Genomic DNA, 18947 nt, shown 5'->3' with positions numbered 1-18947 from the left:
AGTGTTTACCTTTCAATTGCACGATTGTACAGAAGTGTTGAATATGAGTGGATTCCTAGAATTAACTGGAGCTGGAATTTTGGAAATAAATATGTTGTTGGAAGCCTTAAAAAAGGTTTAAAAAAATTCATATCTGGCAGAAATGAGATTCAGTAGTAATATACAAAAAAAAGGTCAATAGTAACAGCATTTTAAGACTCTCCAGACCTGGGGTGCAAGAATTTTCACATAATAAGGCAAATATATGATAAAAGAACTGCACAGTTCTACAGGTTTGGTCATTACAATACAATACAGTCATTAAAAAGCATGACAATGCCATGTAACATACTGGTAAATCACTTTATCAGCACAGATATTGTATCAGGCTCTTACTGTTAAGCAAACTGTCTGAGGGAGGCAGAAATAAATCTGGAAATGGAACATGACAAGATGTTAATTCAGCAAGTGGTTAAGTAGGCAGTTGGAGTAATTGATTAATTGGCTAAATATAAATGGAGATCAGAAGGGACTTGCATATAAATGGAGCTGTAAGACTCAATGGTTAATAATGCTTTACTACAAGAAAGGTGGTTTGTCTTTGCCTCTGATTGTTTTGGATCCAGATTGACATTTGCAGCACAAAATAGTTGTTTAGAAATGAAGAAGGGAAAGTAAAGTTTCTTCTCATACAGAAGGTTGTTACTTCGAAGAATGTCTGTCTGAAACCAAAAGCAAGATGTCGGGATATGACTTCCCACGAATGATTGCAAAACAGGAGAAGAATGAAGGGGATACATGTTAAACTTTTACAAAAAGAACAAGGTATGGCCTTTGCTTTGTTGCTTCCTAAAACAAGCGTGAGAAGTGGCAGAATGAGTTTAATTTGGATAAGTGTAAGGCATTGCATTTAGGCAAAGTAAACAAGGGCATGACTTACATAGTTACTGGTCAGGCGCTGAATAATATTGTAGAAGAGAGATACCTAAGGGGTTCAGGTACATAGTTCTTTGAATGTTGTGTTGCAGGTTAAGAGTGGTTAAGAAGGCATTTAGCATGCCTGTCTTCATTTTTCAGACTTTTGTGTATAGGAGTTGGAAAATCATGTTGAGGTTTTACAGGATGTTTGCGAGGCCTCTTCTAGAGTGCTATGAGTAGTTCAGGTCACATAGAGAGTGGCTGACATGTGGAATAAATGATCAGGTAAAGTGGTAGATGGAGATATAGTTACAACATTTGAAAGACATTTGTACAGGTACATGAATTGGAAGAGTTTAGAGGAATGTAGGCCAAACACAGACAAGTGGGATTACTTTTGTTTGGGGAAATTTGGTCAGCATGGAGGATTTGGACCGAGGGCTCTGTTTCTATGCTATATGACTTTATATCTTAAGAAAACCTGGCTCCTTCAGGTAGGATTATAATAGCTGCTTTAGATCTTAATGTGAATAACTTTCTACGTTTACCTCAACAACAAAAGAGGACCTCTTTAAATTAGGTTGCCAGAGGGTGTTTGAATTATATTTGAATTATATTTATGTCAGGGATGTTTTTGAATCAAATGCTTTGATTTATCCAGATTTTCTAGAGTTCAACACTTAAAACTAATCATTATATATTTGAAACACAAATTATGAAATAAAGTATTTTCATAATAGTTTTATTTGTGCTCATTTGTGCTTATCCTCTGCAGATGGACAGTTCAACTGCAACTTACTTTTTCTTGTGGTTCAAATAGCATGGCTGTTTGTTTTTCTTCCTTTCTTTCTTCAAATTGAGTTGGATTCCCAATGGCATGCAGGGAACAAAGGACTAATATAACAGCAATCTCACGGCAAACTCCCTTCTCACACAACTAATAATATTTGGTAAGTCACTTCTAGCATTAGAACTGTGAAAGGTACGTGGATTGAGCTTAGTCTGTGAGCAAGCATAGGAAATGAAATTATAAAGATTCAAAGGTTGAAATGGCATCAGGGTTATAATTGCATCCTACTAGCCTCACTTTTTGAAAAGCCATAGCTTCTAACTTAAATTCATACGATGAAAAATAAATGGGTCAAAAATTGTGAGCGTTTGTGGGATCTATCACTCCAATTCATTTGCACCAAGTCAGGAGTGGAAGATTTTTAAAAAATTTGCTATCTTATTTGTGATTTGGTATATTTTAACCAATGCACCAATTTCCTGTTGAGGAAAACATCATTTTGGCCATTGTTTATCAAATTAATAACTGCGCCCTTTAATATTTTGTTAGTAATCCTTTTTTTCTAGCTAACATGGCCCCAATTTTTCAATACCTTCATCAATGCACGACTACTGGAACAATAGATTGTTAAAATCATAAGTGTCTAATATTTTAAGATTTAACATCTGCCTGATGTCCATATCTTTGACAACTTTAAAAATAATTGTTTATGGTCTGCCCTGAATACTACAGGGAATCAAGAAATTAAAACCAATGCAGACAAATAGTCCTTTAATTTCTCAATAGTTTTAAATTTTATGCCTAATCTAAGCTGGTAATACAGATAAGGAACCAGAAGAGGAGAAAAACTTCTTTATTTATATCATTCAACATTTAATTGTGTAACAAGGTATGAGTGTTTTGATGCCAGTTATTACCTTCTGAACTAGTTCAGTTAATTACTTATTTGGTCAAATTAAGTATTATCTGGAAAAAGAGACACAGATAGAAATTTGCTTCTGATCACTAGAGACTAAATATTTAAACCATAATATTCAAAGTGCGATGGATACAAGCTACCGTCTTTTCAGAAAACAGTTAATCACCTTCATAGGTTTTAAGGAACCCCTGTCAAGTGCATGAGATAAGCATGAAATACAACATTGGTCAATCATGAAATAATTACATGTTCTTTCATACTTCTAGAATAGCAAACAAGGCAATCAACTAGACTGAATAAACTTTAAGTCTATCATAAATTGTGATTCAGTTTAAATGGATCAGCTATAAATTCAAGTCTGTTTTACTGAACACACAGCCAGTAGGATGCATATTGGAAAAATAGGAGGTTGTATTTTGGTCAGGAAGTCATGCCAGCATTTTCTGGAAATGGGCATGACAAAATGTCAGACCATGTGAAGTCATATTTTGTTAAAAATTTTAGCTCTGGGATATTTACAACATTTGACAAAGAACAGCAAAATTTACAAAAAATCCTTTAATTAGCAGCAGCATAGAAATGGAGATGATATTAAATGAGGTCAAAAGTATTGCCAAAGTCAAATGACGAGGAGCATGAATTTAAGGTCAAGGAGGAGGAGGTTTAGTGTGATCTGAGGAAAAACGTTTCATGGAGAGTTTTGTGGGGGTATCTGGAACTCTATGCCTGTAAGGGTGCAAGAAGCAGATACCCCATAACACTTTAGTATTTAGATATATGCTTGTGTTACGACATAGGGTAAACCCTTCTGCTAATTAAACCAAACACAGAAAAGGTAACCTTGCCTTGTTATCTGTTAAAGTATGACTGACAGAGAACTAACCAAATTCCACTATTTAGAGAAAGAAAATAACAATTTTATTCTTTAACTACAAAAGAGAACATTGAACAACAACTATTTACAATTCTAATCCTCCTTTCTCTTAAAGATTTGTTGTCTACCTCCCACTCTATAACAATATACTGATCCGATAAAGCCCCTATTAAATTGACAGCAAATCTATTTTCAAAGCTGGACCACAGCTGTTGTCTCCGGTTTCACACTTCCTTTGTTTGTAGATCTCCCAGGGTTGTTTTTGGTCTTCTGCTGAAAAGATGTTTCATATGAAAAAGGTACCTTTTAGAGAGGGTTTGCACGCAGTCTGTTGGTGGCAGAAGGTGTTCTTTCTCTGGTTAACTTTCCAAAATGCCTGCTTTTTATATCCCAAAACATCTGATCATCTCATTGATTTGAAGTTGTCAAAACAGTAACATTCAAATTCGATTGGGTTTTACTATTTTGGGGCATAATTTAAACGGATTGGTTAAATTTGAACAGCTGTGAAAACAACTCAGTATCTAAGTTACAGCCCAAATGTTACATCTTCAAGTTGTCCAGTACACTGTGACATCACAGGTGCTTGCCAGCTTTCACTCTCCCTTAAAGGTACAGTACATGCTTTCAACTTCATAACACCTCCCCGCTGAAGGGAAAAAAGAACCATCATAATGAAAAGATGGCTTCATTTTTTTCTACACTTATCCCCATTACCATGAAATACATAGGACATGAATCTCAGTTCATATTAATTTCTGTACAAGAATATATATAACATTGGTATCTGTTCAATCTTGTCTATACTTTATCCATTAAATCCATGATAACACATCTGCTATCACATTCTTACAACCTGCGACATGTATGATTTGTAAGTTAAAAGTCTGCAACATAAGACTCCAACGTAATAGTCTCATATTCTTGTCTTTAAAGCATTCCGAATATGTAAGAGGATTGTGATTCGTGTGCACAATCATCTACGACACATTGTTTGTGACATAAACATTATAATATGATTATAGTACCAAACTCAATAATTCTTTTTTGATCGTAGAGTATTTTTAGATCGTAGATGGTAGAGCGGCATGATCACTCACAGCATCAAGGACCCTGGTTCAATTCCAGCCTCGGGCAGTTGTCTGCGTGGAGTTTGCACATTCTCACTGTGTCTGTGTGGGGTTCCTCCGGATGCTCTGGTTTCCTCCCACTGTCCAAAGATGTGCAGGTCAGGTGAACTGGCCATGCTAAATTGCCCGTAGTGTTAGGTGCATTAGTCAGGGGTAAATGTAGGGGAATGGGGTCTGGGTAGGTTGCCCTTCAGAGAGTCAGTGTGGACTTGTTGGGCTGAAGGGCCTGTTTCCACACTGTAGGGAATCTAATCTAATCTATTTTCTCTGGTGGGTGTTGAGTTTCTTTGAAAAGTAACCAACTGGCATTTCAATCCCATCATCATCTTCCTGGAGCAGTTCAGCTCCAATTCCTATGTCACTAGCATCGATTGCAACTTTGAAGGATTTCAAAATGTTTGGTGTAGCTGAAACTGGTGTGATGGTTAACACTGCCCTTGAATTGTGAAATGCCTCTTGGCATTGTTCTGTACAGTGAAATTTTGTGTTCTTCTTCAGCAAATCTGTTAATGGTGCCACTACACTGCTAAAGTTTGGAATAAACTTACGGTAGAATCCGTTTAGTCCCAAAAATCAATGCACCTCTTTCTTCGAGGTTGGTTGTGGAAATTCCTCGATGGCCTTCATCTTTGCTTTCCCTGGGGTCTGCTTTCATGAATTCTGTTTTCTGTAAGTTTATTACCAGTTTTGCTTCTCTTAATTATTCAAAGAGCTCTTACAACTGTACCATGTGATCTTTCCAGGGCCCTCCAATGATCACTACATCATCCAGATATGAAGGGCTTTGCCCGGAACGTCGATTTTCCTGCTCCTCGGATGCTGCCTGACCTGCTGTGCTTTTCCAGCACCACTTTAATCTAGACTCTGGTTTCCAGCATCTGTGGTCCTTGTTTTTACATTTGCACAGTTTATTAACCCAGCCACAACTCTGTTCATGAGTCTTTGGAATGTGGCAGGCGCATTCTTCACTTCAAAGCATATCACGTTGAATTGATGTAGCCCATTTGGGGTTACAAATGCAGAAATTTCTTTCACTTTCTTTGATAAAGCTACCTGCCAATAACCATGCAGTACGTCCAAATTGGTGATGTAACTAGCTTGTCCAACTTTCTCTATACAGTCCTCCAATCTCAGTATTGCGTATGGCTCCAATTTTGTTACGGCATTGACCTTCCGATAGTCCACGCAAATTCATTGAGTCCTGTCTGGTTTGGGAACTAACATGATTGGCAATCTCCACTCACTCTGGCTCGGTTCGATGATACTTTCATTGAGCATTACCTCCACTTCCTTTTGGACCTATCTGGCTTTGAAAGGGTTAAGCCTGTAGGGGTGTTGTTTTATTGGAATAACATTCCCTCCATCTACCTCATACACAATAATATTAGTCCTCCATATCTTATTTTTAAATACATCCTCACACTGTTGTAACAAACCTTTCAACTGTGTTCTTTGCTCATGAGACAGATAACCTATCCCACTCCTCAAGGACCGCCTCATTGTTTAATGTATTTTGAAGCACATCAACTTCCACAACATCTGGATTTGATTCCTAATTCTGTGGGGCAGTAACTAACATCTGTTTCTCCAGTTCTTTCTCTCTCTCTATTATAATAAGAATTCAACATATTCACATGACATACCTGATACAGTCTTTGCCAGTTTATCTGACTCAGTGTTTTCTCAATTTGATAGGGACCACTAAATCTGGCTTTGAAGGGATCTCCTATCACTGGTAATAGTACTAATACATAATCTTCATTGGAAAAGTCTTATATTCAGAGTTTTTATCTGCCATCTGCTTCATTCTATGCTGTGCCCTCTTCAAATGTTGTTTAATTAAATCACCTAGCTGATTAAATTTCTCCCTCACCTCAGGTACATAATCTAAGTTTGAAATCTTTGACTTTGGTCCTGTCAGTTTCTCTTTACTTAATTTCAAAGGGCCTTCCACTTCATGTTTAAATATTAACTTAAAGGAAGTAAACTGAGTAGATGCACTTGGGGCATCTCTAATAGCAACCAACATGAATGGAATATCTTTGTCCCAATCATTTGTGTAATCCTGACAGTATGCTCTCAACATGGTCTTTAGGGTCTGATGTCACCTTCCTAAAACTCCCTGGGATTCAGGATTTAAAGTGTTGTATACATAAGCTATCCATAGCCTCTTGAAAAAGCCTAGCAGTAAAATTAATCCCTTGATCTGACTGAATCCCTCTGCGTAGCCTATACCACGTAAAAAAAGCTATTAAATCCTGTACCACTCTTTTTGCCTTGATACTCAGTAATGGAATTGCCTCCAGAAATCTGGTAGATACATCCATTATGGTTAACAAGTACTGGTTCCCACTTTTAGTTCTTGGGAGGGGACCTACACAACCAATTATAACCCATGTGAAAGGTTGTTCGAATGTGGGAATTGGCAACAAAGGTACAGGCTTTATTACTGCCTGTGGCTTATCTACTATTTGGCATGTATGACCTGTACAGCAAAAGTTAACCACATTCTTGTGCATTTCAAGCCAATAGAAATGTTTTTGTACTTTAGCCCGAGTCTCCCATACACCTAGGTGACCTCATACAAGTAGTTTATGTGCTATCCCTAACACTTCTTGCCTGTATGCTACTGGTGCACTTCTGCCCATTTCTCATCTGCGCTAACCTACTGTGGTCTCCACTTTCATCTGAGGATTCTATCTTTGAGATAATAATTCTCAGGAATATTCTCTGCCTCCTTCTCTGCATATGCATCAACATATAGATCTTTCATTGTCTCGCTTTTCTGTTGCAAGTCCATTAGCCTTTCAGAACTAAACACTTCTGCCGGACCCTCTGCCTGTTCAGGTTTTTCCTGTACCATTACATCAAACAGGGTATCCGCTAACTGAATCATAACTCCTTCATCTTTCTCTTTAGTTTTTGCTTTGTGCTGTGGCTTATGATAATGGGATCTTGCAACTACACAGTGTGAGAAAATACCAGGATATTTTTCTTTTAACTCCTCAATTCCTTGGTCTTCCTTGGGCTTTTCCACAACCAGGGGTGTCATTCCCACCTTGGACCCTGTTAAATCGTTCCCAAGAACAAACTGGATTCCTGGAACTGACAATCTACCAATCACTCCCACTGTTACTTCCCCAGTCTTGAGTTGGCACTCCAACCTATCTTACATAGGGGAACGCTAAATTTCTGTCCATCTATCCCACAAATTACCACTGTCTTGGGTAACAGGTCAGAAAGAGTACAAATACATTCATCTCTTGCCTTTAGAGACTGGTTCGATCATGTATCTCTCAAAATTATAACCTCTTGCCCTTCTCCTCCCGTTCTTTGAGTAAACTTTACCCACAGAAGCAAATTCTTGATAGAATTTAGGCACTAACTCCATACCCAGCCCCTGCCTAGGCTATGCACTCTACTGCAGTTCCTCAACTTGGGTGGCACGGTGGCACAGTGGTTAGCACTGCTACCTCACAACGCCAGAGACTTGGGTTCAATTCCCACCTCATGCAACTGTCTGTGTGGTGTTTGCACATTCTCCCTGTGTCTGTGTGGGTTTCCTCGGAGTGCTCTGGTTTCTTCCCACAGACCAAAAATGTGCATGTTAGGTGAATTGGCCATGCTAAATTGCCTGTAGAGTTAGATGTAGGGGAATGGGTCTGGGTGGGTTGCTCTTCGGAGGGTCAGTGTGGACTTGGGCCTAAGGGCCTGTTTTCACACTGTAAGTAATTTAAAAAAAACTTTTATTGGGGTCTCCTTTACTATATTCACTAATGCCACTGGCTAAGCTTCTTTTACCACATCTTTTCCCACAGTCCCTTTCTTTAATGACCAGCACTGTGTCTTTGTGTCCCACTTTACTACTGTGGAAACACCCAAGGCCTTTCACCTCCTTTTCACCCACATGGGCCTCTTTTTTAACCTGTGGTAAACAATTACCAGTGCTCTCTACTCTTGGTTTCATAGTGCAGGATCTCCCCTTTTCCCAATTTCTATCCCTCACAGGATGAAACTCTTGCCAGAAGCGAAACTTTGTCTAATGCACCAACGCATATTCATCTGCCATCTCTACTGCTCTTCTCACTTTCTGAATTTTCTGTTCAATCACATGAATTATTATCATCTCTAGAAGTGAGTTTTAAAACTCCTCCAGCAGAATAATGTTTGTTAGAGCCTCGGACGTATTATCTATTTTTAAGGCCCTCACCCATTTATCAAAATTACTATGTTTAATTCTTTCGAACTCAACATAAGTCTGACCTGGTTCCTTCTTTATGTTTCTGTTTGGTACCGCTGTCTGGTACCAATTCATAAACACTCAAAATAGCCTGTTTGACATCTGCATAAGCTCTTGACTACTGATCTGACAGCACTGGAAATACCTCACTAGCTCTGATACCAGTTTAGTCTGAACTAGCCCTAACAAATCCTCTGACCACTCCATCTGCCCAGCCAATTTTTCAAATGAAATAAAGAAGGCTTCAACATCTTTCTCATCAAAATGAGGCAGTGTTTTAACATGTTTGTACACATCATTATCTTCTCTCGTCATCTCTATCCTCTTAACTTGACTTTGCTGAGGACTGCAGATGCTGGAGATCAGACCTGAAAATGTGTTGCTGGAAAAGCGCAGCGGGTCAGGCAGCATCCAAGGAACAGGAGAATCGATGTTTCGGGCATGAGCCCTTGTTCAGGAATCCTGAAGAAGGGTTCATGCCCGAAACATCGATTCTCCTGCTCCTTGGATGCTGCCTGACCTGCTGCGCTTTTCCAGCAACACATTTTCAGCTTTGCTGACTAAGTCACTACTTCTGAAGTTTAAACTCTCTCTATTTCTCTTTCTCTTCTCTCTTTTTCTCTCTCCCTTTCTTCTGTTTGCTCAGCTAAGAACCTGTCTCTTTCTTTTTCCTCTCTCTTTTTCCTCTCTTTCTCTTTCTTCACTCTCTCTGCTGTTTTCCTCTCTCTCCCTTTGTTTATCTTCTAAGTCCATTTTCTTCAATTGTAATTTGAGTTTTTCTAACTCTACTGTGCTAACTCTACTGTGCTTGTCTGTTTCCCTGACACCCCTAAGTGTTTGAGTAACTCTCTTACAATTTCAACTTTACTTTTGTCCTTGGTTAAGCCCAATTCTAACCTTTTGCTTATTCTAAAAGTATAGTCATTTCTTTTCTTTCTAAATTTCCTTGACAAATTTGGGAATCATCTTCAAATCCCAAAACCTTTTTAGCAATATTAAGAGCCATTTCTCTTTCTTTTAATTTAAACAAACAGTCTCACCTACATTTTATTTAAAGATCTAGGGTACTAATTGGCAAGTGCTTAAATCTGCTGGGATTTTTCGTACCCCAAATTTGTTCAGATCTGTCTAAACCTGTCCAAATCACGGACCTGAGCCCCCAAACTATTACAACACGAGGTAAACCCTTCTGTGTGCTTGATTTAATTGGCAGAAAAGCTCATCTCACCTCATAATTTGTTAAAGAATGAGTGACAGAGAACTAATCAAATTCCACTATTTAAAGAAAAAAATAACAGTTTTATTCGTTAACTCCAAAAGAGAACATTAAACTACAACCATTTACAACTCTGATCCTCCTTTCGCTTAAAGATTTATCTCCCTCCCACTCTGTAACAATATACTGATCAATAAAGCCCTTATTAAATTTACAGCAAATCAATTTTCAAAATAGGACCACAGCTGTTGTCTCCGGTGTCGAACATCCTCTGTTTGTAGATTTTCCAGGGTCATCTTCGGTCTTCTGCTGCAAAGATGTTTCATATGAAAAAGTTACTTTTTAGAAAGAGGGTTTGCGGACAGTCTGTCAATGGCAGAAGGTGCTCTTTCTCTGGCTAACTTTCCAAAATGCTTGCTTTTTATACCCCAAAAATCAAATCATGTCATTTGTTTGACGTTGTCAAAACAGTAAAATTCAAATTTGGTTGTGTTTTAGTATCTTGGGGCAAATTTAAACTGGTTAAATTTGAACTGCTGTGGAAACAACTCCGTATCTAAGTTATAGCCCAAATGTTACATCTTTAAGTTATCCAGTACACTCTGAGACATCATCGAGGGCCAAAGGGCCTGTACTGCGCTGTATTCTTCTAAAGGTGTTTGCCAGCTTTCATTCTCTCTTAAAGGGACAATACACGCCTTCAAATTCATAATATTTGCAAAAATAAGGAGCTCGAGCTGGAATATAAGGTTAGAACATTTAGGTGCTTGTCTTTCACTGTGCAGAATTGATGCACTGAACAGCCACTTTGTGGTCTAGACCTATTTGACTTTCACTCACTCATAGGAATTGTTATATTACAATACGTCATTCAATGTAACCATGCCCTCACACCAAAAATGAATGTAAGGCATAACTAACATCTGCACCCCAGCAGTCGAATACATGCACACAGCCCTAAAACTATGCACAAGACAAAGATAGCAAGTTAGAAATTCCAATACAAATACTTTGATACTAGCAATGGTTTTGTAAAATGTGTTATCAGTTTAGATCATACAAAAACATAACTGATCATGGTGTTATCTGAAAGGAACACTCAGACAGTCTTGTGGCACAATGGGTACTGTCCCTGTCTCTGAACCGGAAGCTCTGGTTTCATGTTCTACTCTAGGATTTGGTAACCAAAGATGGTGCATTTGTAATCCAGCCAAACAGGTTTAATATCTAATTTGTAAATCCTCCCAGCATACACTAATAACAGATTGGAAGAGATTCCTGGTCAGGAATGTGAAGGAATGAAATAGGAGCCCTTGCCATTACTATTGCTCCATCCTACAATAGGCACATTGGTGCATATTGCCATAGCAACGTCTCCACCCTCCTTGAGGAAGCTTAGGTCGGCTCAATTGGCTAGATGGCCAGTATGGATCGGATTGGTGCAAATAATCTAGCGTTCTGATGTGAGTTTTGCCACAAGTAGGGTCAATTGCCTGATGTGTCTATGCTTATTTTCTCTCCCGAAACATAACAAAATAGACATGGATATTGTGGTATTGACAATTCTAACAGAATTTTTTTATCGCCAGCTGTTATGCAAAAGTATTACATTCACAGACATATCCAGTTCTGGGCTACCATTAATCAATTAAGTTACACCAACCAACATGCTGTCAAAGCATGTCATGTGATTCCAGGATAAGATAGTGTTTGTGGTCTTTAGCTTTTTAATAACATGGTTATTTACATGGCTTTCAAAGATATTAAGAGTTAAAAATATCCCAAACAAATATGATTATAAGCAGATAAATATAGTATAAGTTTGATACAAAAAAGGTAATTTTTTTATAAGACGAATATTTCAACTATATCGCAATGCTTTTGGAGTTGGACTTTATCCTGTTCAGGCAATAATGTATATTTTACATTAACCTTGCAAGGTACTGTTGCTTTTTAATTACACTTTTTATTTAATTTTCTAACTTGCTTTTCTAACTTTAGGGCTGTGTACATATGTTCTGCTGCTGGAGCTTATGTATGTTAAACCCTTTCTTGTCATTTCTTGGTATTAGGAGATGTCTGCACTGAATGACATTGTTATACAACAACTACATCTCTGCATGGCCAAAATGAACATGTTTTCTTAGCTACTGCATAATACTTTCAAGTCACCACTAGTCATAATCTTTTGTAATTCTTATAGTTGCTTATCTATGGCTGTTGGAAAATTTCAAATGTTCAAACTGGTTCTTGCCAAAGAATAAGAGATCAACTTGTGAATGTTACAATTTCGTACTGCAGAGCACCAACATGATGATCAAGAGGAAAATCTTCAGCTTTGTGGGTTGGTGGTCTACTCATGTGTCATATGTCATCATCCTTGTGCTGGTTGATGTCTCACTTCAAAGTCATATCCTGGACATTGACTGAATTGATTTCATCTTATGTGGCCTGTTCCACCACAGTAACAGTGGTTTAAACCTCATAAATTGTGACTATATCAAGATATGGACATGCAATAATCCTGCAACTAATGGACAATTAAGCAGAATTTCAGTAAGTGAAGATGAACTTGTATGTTAGTGCTGCAGTTTGATTCTGCCAATGCATGGAATTGATTATCATACTCCCTGAGACTGTGTGCCATAGACAATGGTGCTGAAGAATGTGTCTTTTAACCAAGTAGTAATATTCCGGTACCCATGTTGAGTTTAGCTTTTAGTATCAACTTAGCTTTTCAGGATATTAATGGTAGTCAAAGTTTAATGCCTTAACCCATCAATATCGTGTGCTAGATTAATATTATGAAAATTTCATTTGAAACTTACCATTCAACTTGGCGGACTGTGAACCTTCTACTGTTTACATTTTTTTTTAGATTAGATTACAGTGTGGAAACAGGCCCTTCGGCCCAACAAGTCCACGCCTCCCCGCCGAAGTGCAACCCACCCATACTACATCTACCCCTTACCTAACACTATGGGCAATTTAGCATGGCCAATTCACCTGACCTGCACATCTTTGGACTGTGGGAGGAAACCGGAGCACCCGGAGGAAACCCACGCAGACACGGGGAGAATGTGCAAACTCCACACAGTCAGTCGCCTGAGGCGGGAATTGAACCCGGGTCTCTGGCGCTGTGAGGCAGCAGTGCTAACCACTGTGCCACCGTGCCGCTTGAGGGAATAGGGTAGTGCCAATCAAGTGGGCTGTTTTGTCCTAGATAGTGCCAAACTTCCTGAATGTTGCTAGAACTGTACTCATCCAGACAAATTTTATGCACTTTCATAATATTCACCTTTCTTGATTCACTCTTGGGTGTACAGACTGGACCAGCATTTATTGCTTGTCGCTAATTGCCCTTCAGATGATTGTAATGAGCTGCTCCTTGAACTGCTGCAGTCCATGCATTGCAGATAAACACACTATAGAAATAGGGAGGGAATTCAAGGATTTTTACCCAGTGAAGGAATAGCAATTATATTGCTAACTCTGGACAGTGAGTAACTTGATGGGGAACGTGCAGGTGGTGGTGTGCTCATGTATCTGCTGCCCTTATCCTTAAAAAATTGTCCTTCATTTGGAAGGTGTAATTGAAGGTGTTTTGGTGAACTTCAGCAGTACATCTTTTAAATAGTGACATACATGGCATCTACTGAGCATCAATGCTTGAGGGAATAGGGTAGTGCCAATCAAGTGGGCTGTTTTGTCCTAGATAGTGCCAAACTTCCTGAATGTTGCTAGAACTGTACTCATCCAGACAAATGGGTAGTATTTCATCACACTCCGAATTTTGTGTTATAGATGTGGAACTGATATCGGGGACTCAGGAGATGAATTGTTCATTGCAGTATTCCTAACTTTTGACTTGCCCTTGAATCACAGTACTTATTTATGGCTATGCCAGTTCAGTTTCTGGTCACTGGTAACACCCAGGATGGTAATGTAATTGAATATGAAAGGCAATGGTTAGATTCTCTCTTATTGGAGATGGTCAATGGCTGCCATTTGTGGGGGTACTCATGTTAATTGCTATTTCCAGCCCAAGTTTGGATATTGTCCAGATCATGTTGATTTGGATATACACTGTTTCAGTATCTGATGACTCACAAATGAAACTGTACATGCTACAGTCATCTTTGAATAGCTCTACTTTTGCTCTCATGGAGAGTGAGCGATGCAGCTGGAAAGGTTAGGCCTGGGATTCTGCCAGTGTTGTGATTTTGTGCCATCTTGTTAGTTTTGTTTTGGGACTTGGGCTGAACTAGATTTTCTGTAGATTTCTGACTAATGTTCCTGTGCCATAAGCTTTATGGATATCATGAAAAGTTGGACAGCTTTTGGGTAGCAGTAACAAATTCTTTGTTTATAGATATTCATCCGTTATTTGGCTTGAAGCACTTTGCTGACTATACCACACCATTGTTGGCATCTCCAAAAGCATGTAATTGCTGTTGGCTTGCCAGTATTGAGCTTCATAATTGCATCCATCCTCCGATAATGGTAAGGCCTCTTGTTTTCTTGTCAAGATTTTTTAAAAGACTTTAATTGGTGTGGATGCAATTACTAATTCAATAAGGCTGATAGTTCCTCTTCAGAAAAATCAACTTTACCCTTTGGACATCTTTCTAAAACTTGCTCACTAGATTTTTGGGTTGCAGTCTGCCTGAGAAAAGTTGAAGTTTATTAAGTCTTCTTTTGAACATGTATTTGAGGATTTTCCAGATCTTTTCTGGATCTTTGAATGCCCTTGGAAAGACTGGGCAGGTTAATTCTGAGAAACCTCTCCTCAAGGTTAAGCAAGACTTACAGAGCTTTTATTATTTTTTGTTATCTATCACTTGATCTGTAAGACATTCATTGTTTGCATTGTGGTAATTCAATAGACGTATCACTGACTATCCAATCCATAAATGCTTACCTTCCGTTTGTCTTTGCAGGTTTTTGTTGTTTTTTTGGAAATAGAATGCAGTGCAATATTTGTTTATTGTTTTTTCTTGGCTTTTTACATATTAAAAAACTTTCCATTTTACTTCTGCCTTTGTTTCCCTTTAATTTCCCCCGTTGTTGCTCATTTCTTGGCCTTTGTCCCTTTTTAAAACTGTTTTAGGAATTACATGCTTTTAGTTTTGCATGTGGAAGTTTTTACCTGTAGGAGCTTGTGCCTAATAAAGAATGATGACATCATGTAAGCTTCCCTCTACTTTCATCTCAAATTTTGAGGAAAAAAGATCAAACTAACTGATCTCCTAATATAAGTAAGCCTTTTTATAGGTAGTAAACCACATTTTTTTTTTGTTTTAAGCCTTATTTACTTCTGAGATCTAAGCTGCCTGGAAAACTTCACTACCAGATTTTATATATCTGATGAATAACGTGTAGGGATTATTTAAGAAGGGAGTCCTCATTCTGTAGCCTTGAGTATTTTTGCATTTGTAAATTCAGCCTTTATTTTCAAGCAAGGAGACATTAAGAAATTTCTCTGTATATTGATTTTTTTAATAAATATAGGAAGCTGCCAATGCCAACCATGATAGGACAATATTTGCATTTTGCTTCATCACATGAGAAACGAAACGTGGATAGTGTGGCATTGAAGAATCCACCAAAAGCTTATTACAACTAACTCTTAAAAATTTTCAGGCATCTCCATGTCTAAGCTAACATTAAGCTCAGGTTACAGCAGTATGCTATCAAGAGTGTCATGCTTCATGTGATCCCACAATAAGATGGAATATGCAGTTGTTATTCTGAGGTCACATACTATGATACATGCCTCTCAAGGTATCATAACAGACTGAGTATCTTAAAGATATACTGACCATGAGATATAACGCAACATGCCAATCTCCATTCTGGTTCATATGGAATCAGGACCTGCATCCTTTCCCCCATCACTGGTGATCACTGCACAATGGATCTAGCATACCTTTAGACTGAACTTAATTCTTCTTTCATTTCCACAATGAATTTTGGCACCTTACAACATTGCAAACTAAATTATTTTGAAACAATGAAAAGGAGTTTGACTTTGGAAAACACTACAAAAGTAAATTGACAATTCAATTACCTCTCTCCTACCATGCAAACATCACAGATAGAGATTTAAAAAGTGTTGACATCATCTGCTGCCCATTTTACAGTGTCTCACAATGTCTTAATCTACCCCAATGGCTCTACTTTGTAAATAGCGTAAGTGTACAGCATCAGGAGAGACAGAGTTAGGTTTATTGTGGGACGGCTAAAGGTAGTATTCAGAACCAGGTCATCATAGAAAGATTAACTCTTCTCTGAGTGGTGTTATAATGTGTTTAATATTCAGTTGGACCTCCAGAGAATAGCACACCCATCAAAGCAATACTCCCCCTCTTTTTCTTAATCCAACCAAGTTGGATTACACTTTGGGATCAAATGATGATATCAGGTTGATTTTTCAGCCCTGTAATTCCAAAGTGAGTGAGGAGATGATGTTTATTAGCAGTACTGCAGCTTATTTTCATAAATTACTACCATTAAAGCAAATAAATTAATATCTCAAAGTTATATAATTAATAACACTGTTCTTATTTTTAAAGATGATATTCTTAGAGTACCAAATAGAACACATGGTGGATTTTGTCCAGGCATTTCTCCGGGTGGCACAGTGATTAGCACTGCTATCTCACAGCATTAGGGACCTGTATTCGATTCCAACCTCGGGTGACTGCCTGTGTGGTGTTTGCACATTCACCCTGTGGCTGTGTGGATTTCCTTTAGGTGCTCTGGTTTCCTCATACAATCCAAAGATGTGCTGGTTAGGTGAATTGGCTAAGCTAAATTGCCCATAGTGTTCAGGGATGTCTAGGTTAGGTGCATTAGTCATGGGTAAATGTAGGGTAGGGGAATCGGTCTGGGTGGGTTATTCTTTGGAGGGTCAGCGTGGACCTGTTGGGCCAAACAGCCTGGTTCCACACTGTATGGATTCTAAGTTCTAAGAGACGCTATTCATTTAACAGGACAAAACAGTGATGGCATAGTACACATCCATGAATATTCAGTGCTCTTATTTTAAAATAGTGGAATGAATCATTTCTCAGTCTGGTTTTAGCCGAGGTTTAGAATGGTTATGTTCATATAGAAAATGAAATTACGAGAATTTGTGAATTTTGCCAATACATTTTCAATCCAATGTACTGACAAACAATTCTCTCATTTTCAGTAGAAACATGAATTTCTTTACATTTAATTTCCTTTATGAAGGTGAAGTATAATCTTATATCCATCTGATTTAATACATGTAGATAGAATTGGCATTCTGACAGTCTCCTACTTAACTTTGCCACTTCACTGACCTTTTTTTATGACTTCTTTTTTCCTTACGACTGCATCTGCTGACAGATTTACTGCTTCTGTGCTGCAGTGTTAACCCCAGAAAGTTATGGGTACTATATGAATCTTCAGTTTTGCATACAGCTACATCAGTTGGTTTGTACCAGCATTTTATACATCATTACTTTGTGCCTGGTGATAATTTTTGAAGTTTTGATTCAAGGACTTTCATCATGGAGTTGCTTTTTATGTATTCTGGTTTATTTAGAACTTCTACATTGCTCTTGTTTCAAAGTGAGTGCAAAGCCAATATATTTACTTTTGTTTTTCTCATTCACTTTTGGCTAGCAAGTAACATTACAAATCTGCATGTATGTGTTCCATGTTGTATAACCTGAAATTTGCAACTTTCACACTAGCCACTTAACATAACATTGAATTGTACATTGGATGCAAAATGTATACACTACTAATAAATTCTAATTTTCCACACCTTGGTAAAGTCATCTGTAAGTTTTTAACTGATGAATTAATGGAAATTAATTCAATATAGCTTAAACCATCTTATAAGTGAAATACATAAATGAAATCATGCAATCAAAAATGGGTGAATCAGTGAAACAAATTTGTTAGATAAATTGCAGATTACCTAGAAGTCATTTTCACTGAAATTTGATCATCCAGAAAATAATTCCTCACATTTTAATAGTTGAACAGTTACTCGTTTTCAGATCAGTTCAAGTAATTGGAAAACACCAAATCTCTACAGATGATACATTGCATTCATCAAAAAGGAATTTAATCAAGCAGTTTTGATGGAAATGTATAAGCTATACCAAAAACTCAAATGACAACAGTTAAGTTGATAGTTAATGTTCATATACAACAAAATAGAGCATAGCCAAACAACTAATTGAAGCAGGTATTAAAGTTTGAGTGAGTTGTTCTTTCCTGCACTGTGTAAAAATTCTCTTCACATTGGTTATGTAGTTACATCTATGAAAGATAGTACACTAATGCCATCTACTGTCCTCCAAATCAATATGGAAAATATTTAAGATTTCTTACTAGTTTCTGGTATGATCTCAGAATAGGTCAAACTACAAATGATTTGTTTACATTTCGTTTATTATAATCATATGAATTCAAGTATTTTTTCCTATAGAACTTTAGAGTCATAGAGATGTACAGCATGGAAACAGACCCTTCAGTCCAACCTGTCCATGCCGACCACAAACTCTTCCTATTCATATACCCATCCAAATGCCTCTTAAATGTTGCAATTGTACCAGCCTTCATCATATCCTCTGGCAGCTCATTCCATACATGTACCACCCTCTGTGTGAAAAAATTGCCCCTTAGGTCTCTTTTATATCTTTCCCCTCTCACCCTAAACCTATGCCCTCTCGTTCTGGACTCCCCCATCCCAGGGAAAAGACTTTGTCTATTTTTCCTATCCATGCCCCTCATAATTTTGTAAACATCTATAAGGTCACCCCTCAGCCTCTGACGCTCCAGGGAAAACAGCCCCAGCCTGTTCAGCCTCTCCCTGTAGCTTAGATCCTCCAACCCT

General features: G+C 37.9%; 2 long non-coding RNA genes across 3 annotated transcripts in view; one reads left to right on the top strand and one right to left on the bottom strand.

The window, feature by feature from the left end:
• The first annotated feature begins 575 nt into the window (after positions 1 to 575).
• On the top strand, positions 576 to 12991 carry LOC122559068. 2 transcript variants are annotated; one of them, XR_006314328.1, is made up of 3 exons: positions 576 to 804; positions 1673 to 1847; positions 12368 to 12991. It is a non-coding gene; the product is annotated as an uncharacterized LOC122559068 (long non-coding RNA). The 2 variants fall into 2 exon arrangements; XR_006314327.1 differs by lacking the exon at positions 12368 to 12991 and adding an exon at positions 12139 to 12241.
• Positions 9943 to 18947, bottom strand: part of LOC122559069 — a 70580-nt gene continuing 61575 nt past the window's right edge. Inside the window, exon 3 of the long non-coding RNA XR_006314329.1 lies at positions 9943 to 10375. This is a non-coding gene — a long non-coding RNA (uncharacterized LOC122559069). The remainder of the gene's footprint in view (positions 10376 to 18947) is intronic.

Source organism: Chiloscyllium plagiosum, chromosome 18, assembly GCF_004010195.1.
Source record: "Chiloscyllium plagiosum isolate BGI_BamShark_2017 chromosome 18, ASM401019v2, whole genome shotgun sequence".
Taxonomy (NCBI): Eukaryota; Metazoa; Chordata; class Chondrichthyes; order Orectolobiformes; family Hemiscylliidae; genus Chiloscyllium; species Chiloscyllium plagiosum.
Note: the sequence above shows the minus strand (reverse complement) of the source record. Positions and strands in the feature narration are given on the sequence as shown.